The sequence below is a fragment of the Tupaia chinensis genome, unplaced genomic scaffold, assembly GCF_000334495.1.
Source record: "Tupaia chinensis unplaced genomic scaffold, TupChi_1.0 Scaffold138115_2, whole genome shotgun sequence".
Classification (NCBI taxonomy): Eukaryota; Metazoa; Chordata; class Mammalia; order Scandentia; family Tupaiidae; genus Tupaia; species Tupaia belangeri.
In genome coordinates, this window is record NW_006198015.1 from 556886 (window position 1) to 561000 (window position 4115).

General features: G+C 45.1%; 1 pseudogene; it reads left to right on the forward strand.

Annotated features, from left to right (window-relative positions):
• Positions 1 to 763: 763 nt before the first annotated feature.
• LOC102496918 (histone H3.3C-like) lies at positions 764 to 1169 on the forward strand (annotated as a pseudogene).
• Positions 1170 to 4115: the final 2946 nt, after the last annotated feature.

Below are 4115 nucleotides of genomic sequence, written 5' to 3' on the forward strand. Positions count from 1 at the left end.
CCAACTTGATCATAGGGACAAGTCTGGAGTTGAATATTATATCCCAGAATTTAAGATAAAGTACATGATACTGAATTGGTGAAATAGCATTTTATGACTTTTGGTTAAAACTGATTTTCTTCTAGGCTTTGTTTTCTGGTTTTAAGTATTTCATCCTGTCTTGAGCTGTCGATAGGTTCATGTACCTACTATTTGAACAGAATCCTAACCTGTTTCCTGGCTTTAAGTTTTAAGCAAAGTTCCTTAGCATTTCTTTATTAAAGTTAAAACTGTGAGATGGAAAATTATTGATAACATGCACAATTAAGCCACTGCGCAGTATATTCTGGATTGGAAATCACATTTTGCATGCTATGACGATGCTTAGGGAATGAATGTAAATTTATTCTAAAAATGTTTCAGAAATAAATAATTTTTTTAAAAAAAGAAACGAGCCATGGGGCAACTGCATGGTATGTTGGTAAAATGCTGCTCAGGAGAAGCTGATGACTGTGGTTTGAATTCCCAGCACGTGAGCGACATGTATCCAGTATCTGACAGGCTGGAACGCTGGAAGAAAGGGGTCACTCTGTGGAGGTGTCCTCCTTGCTCCCCCAAGTGTGTTCATGCACTTTATCATGAATAAAGAAGAAAAACGTTTTTTATAAGAGAAGCATTGTGTTCGCAGCCTCCGCGGTGCCGCCATCGCTGTCCAATGCCAGTGCCTTTGCTAGCTCGTTGAGCTCCAGCAGAAGAAGGGGGTAAGTTAGGAGGCCTCTCTACCATGCCTCCTATAAAGCAGACAGCCTGCAAATCCACCGGTGGTAAAGCATCCAGGAAGCAACTGGCTACAAGAGCTACCCCCCCCCCATGAGTGCGCCCTCTACTGGTGGGGTGAAGAAACCTCATTGTTACAGGCCGGGTACTGTGGCACTCCATGAAATCAGTCGTTATCAGAAGTCCACTGAACTTCTGATTCGCCAACTTCCTTTCCAGCGTCTGGTGTGAGCAATTGCTCAGGATTTCAAAATAGATCGCAAGTGAGGCCTATTTGGTTGGCCTTTTTGAAGATACCAACCTGTGTGCTATCCATGCCAAACGTGTAACAATTATGCCAGAAGACATCCAGCTGGCACGCCGCATAGGTGAGAACGTGCTTAAGAATCCACTATGATGGGAAACATTTCATTCTCAAAAAAAAATTTTTTTTTCCCTCTTCTTCCTGGTATTGGTAGTTCTGAACGTTAGATTTTTTTTTTTCTCCCTCTTGGGGTCAAAAGATACCTAAGTATATGATTGTGAGTGGAAAATAGGGGACAGAAATCGGGATTGGCAGTTTTTTCATTTTCATTTGTGTGTGGATTTTTAATGTAAATGCGGGGATATAAAACATTAATGCAAGTCAAAATGTTTCGGTGAACACGTTTCAGCAGTTCAACTTTATAATGATTATAAATAAACCTGTTAAATTTTTCTGGATAATGCCAGCATTTGGATTTTTTTTTTTAAACAAGTAGGTATTTTATTGACGGCAACTAAATGGTGTTTGTAGCATTGTTGTCGTACGGTGGTTTCCATCCATTCACTATACTTTTCGAACTGAGTTGTCCTACGTTCAAGCACATGTTTTTAATGTTGTCTGTCTTCTGTGCTGTTCCTGTAAGTTTGCTATTAAGGTACATTAAACTAAAAAAAAAAAATAATAAATAAATTAAAAAATTAAAAAGAAGGCGTTAGCCCTGTCAAGACAGGGGCTGTATGAATCTGCTGGGGCTGCCATGGCAAAGTACCACAGACCAGGTGGCTTGACCAGAACAGTTCTCCTAGTTCTGGAGGCTGGAAGTCCAAGGTCCGGGTGTCAGCCATGTAGGTTCCTTCTGAGGCCTCTCTTCGTGGTTGTCAGGTGACTGCCTTCTCCCTGCGTGTGTGTCTGTCTGCTGATTTCCTTTTCTTATAAAGACATTACTCATACTGGATTAGGACCCACCTGAAAAAAAATTTTTTTTATATTGATTTCCTCTTTAAAGACCCTGCCTTCAGACCAGCTGGTGGCATTGTGGTTAAGGCAGCTGGATTCCATATGGCTAACTGTGCTATTTGAATCCTGGATCCAGCAGCTTGAAAAATACACCGGGCACATGTGCATATGGACCCCAAATCCCAAAAGGAGAGCTGGATAGAAGGAATTTGGCATGACCATGTCTCACGGGGAGTGATTTCTTGCTTTCCCCCTGTCTCTCTGTCTCTCCAGCCACCAGTGGCAAAAAATCAAAATAAAAATGAAAAACAGTCCAGTCTTCAATCCAGTCATATCCTGAAGCACTCCAACATATGAGTTTGGGGACACATGAGTTGGCCTGTGACAGGGGAAAGTACTTCGACAAGAATAGCAAGTGCGAAGTCCTGAGCGAGTGCGAGGAAGAAAGGCAGGTGGGGGGGCTGGGTCAGAGAGAGCGGGAAAGGCTGGCAGGAGACAGAGCTGAGGGATAGACAGGGTCAGGTCTTGCGGGAGCCTGTAGGTCATGCCCACCTTATCCTAAGTGAGATGGAAACCCCCTGGAGGCTTTTAAGCAGAATAGTTTGAGGACCCAAGTTTTCAGTTTAATAAAGTAAATCCGGTAATCTGTGGAGATTGGATGAAGGAGGACACGAGACGATGGGCAACGGGAGTCCTGTGGGGGCTGAGGCTGTGGCCGCGGCAGGTGGTGGTTTGGACAGAGTGCCTCACAGGGGTAGATGCTTTCTGTTAGGTCTCCGGAGCACGAGGGTGAGGGGGATAATGAGTGGGTGGGGAAGAGGAAGGAAGTACACGGCACCTTTTATAACAATATGATTTTCCATCAGAATTCTGTCATCAAAGTGAATTTTTCTTTTTTTCTTTTTTTGCTGAGGTTTTTGCTAGGGCATGCGTGCTCGCCAGCAAGAGAGAGACAGAGAGACAAAAAGCGAGAAATCAAGCCCCCCCCCCCCCCCCCGGGGGGAAATGGCCACAACGCAATCCTTTCTCCTCCATTCTCTAGGGATCTGGGACATGCACGCACACACGCCTGGTGTGAGTTTAAGCCCCTGAGTCCAGGACTCGAACCACAGTCGACTACATGGGAGTTCAGCGACATAACCATTACGCTAACTGCTAGTCCCGCTAATTTCTTTTCTTTTTTTTTTTTTAAGAGAGATTTTTTTGGTATAGGGCAGGTGAACTCACCAGAGACAGAGAGACAGAAAGTGAGAAATCACCCCCCAGGGGGATGGCCACACCACAATCCCTTCTCCTCCATTCTCCTCTTGGGATCTTGGACACGCACGCACACGCGCCCGGCGTGAGTTTTAAGCCACGCAATCAGGGACTCAAACCACGGTTGACTACATGGGAGTCCAGCGACGTGACTGTTACACCATCTGCTGGTGCCTGGAGGGTGCTAATTTCTGAACACTGCATGACTAGAGCCAGGCCACTACATGAGCTGTGGATGCTTTGAGTGGAATGGGAAGTTCACTGCCACATCCCTTACGTGCCCTTACGTGTGCTTGCCTCATTTGCAGTTTCAGCTCACCTGGGCAGTCTCACCAGGGAAGTGCTGCTGTCATTGTAGAGACCAAGAGGCTCTAGAGAAAGCATGACAAACATTAGAGCCAGAAACCCACGCCTTTCAGTGCTCTGCTCTGTCCCCTGCCCTGGGCGCTCCCAGTGCTACCTGCTGTGGGGCTCAGAGGAGGGCTGCTGTCCGGCTGCACCTCTCCTGAGCAACAGAGGCTGTCTCAGATCTGCCAGTGGGTGAGCCCAGATGTGGAGACCTGAGGCTGCAGGCCTTCTTGAGACCGCGTTTCTGAAAGGGAACAATGAATTGGATATTGGGCTGATTTGTTCTCTATGATACATTTTTTTAAAAAGAATTATCCCATTTAACTTTATTTATTTATTCATTTGTTTGTTTTAATTTGACCAGAGAGGGACAGAGAGAGAGAGAAAGTGAGAAAGCAAGCTGTCAGGTCCAGGACTCGAACCACAGTCAGCCATGTGGGAATCCAGCACCTTTAACCACCACGCCACTTGCCGGCCTCCTCTATGATACATTAATCTTGAGTTCTTTTCTTTAAAAAAATGAATTTATTTATTATTATTTTTTAATTTGATG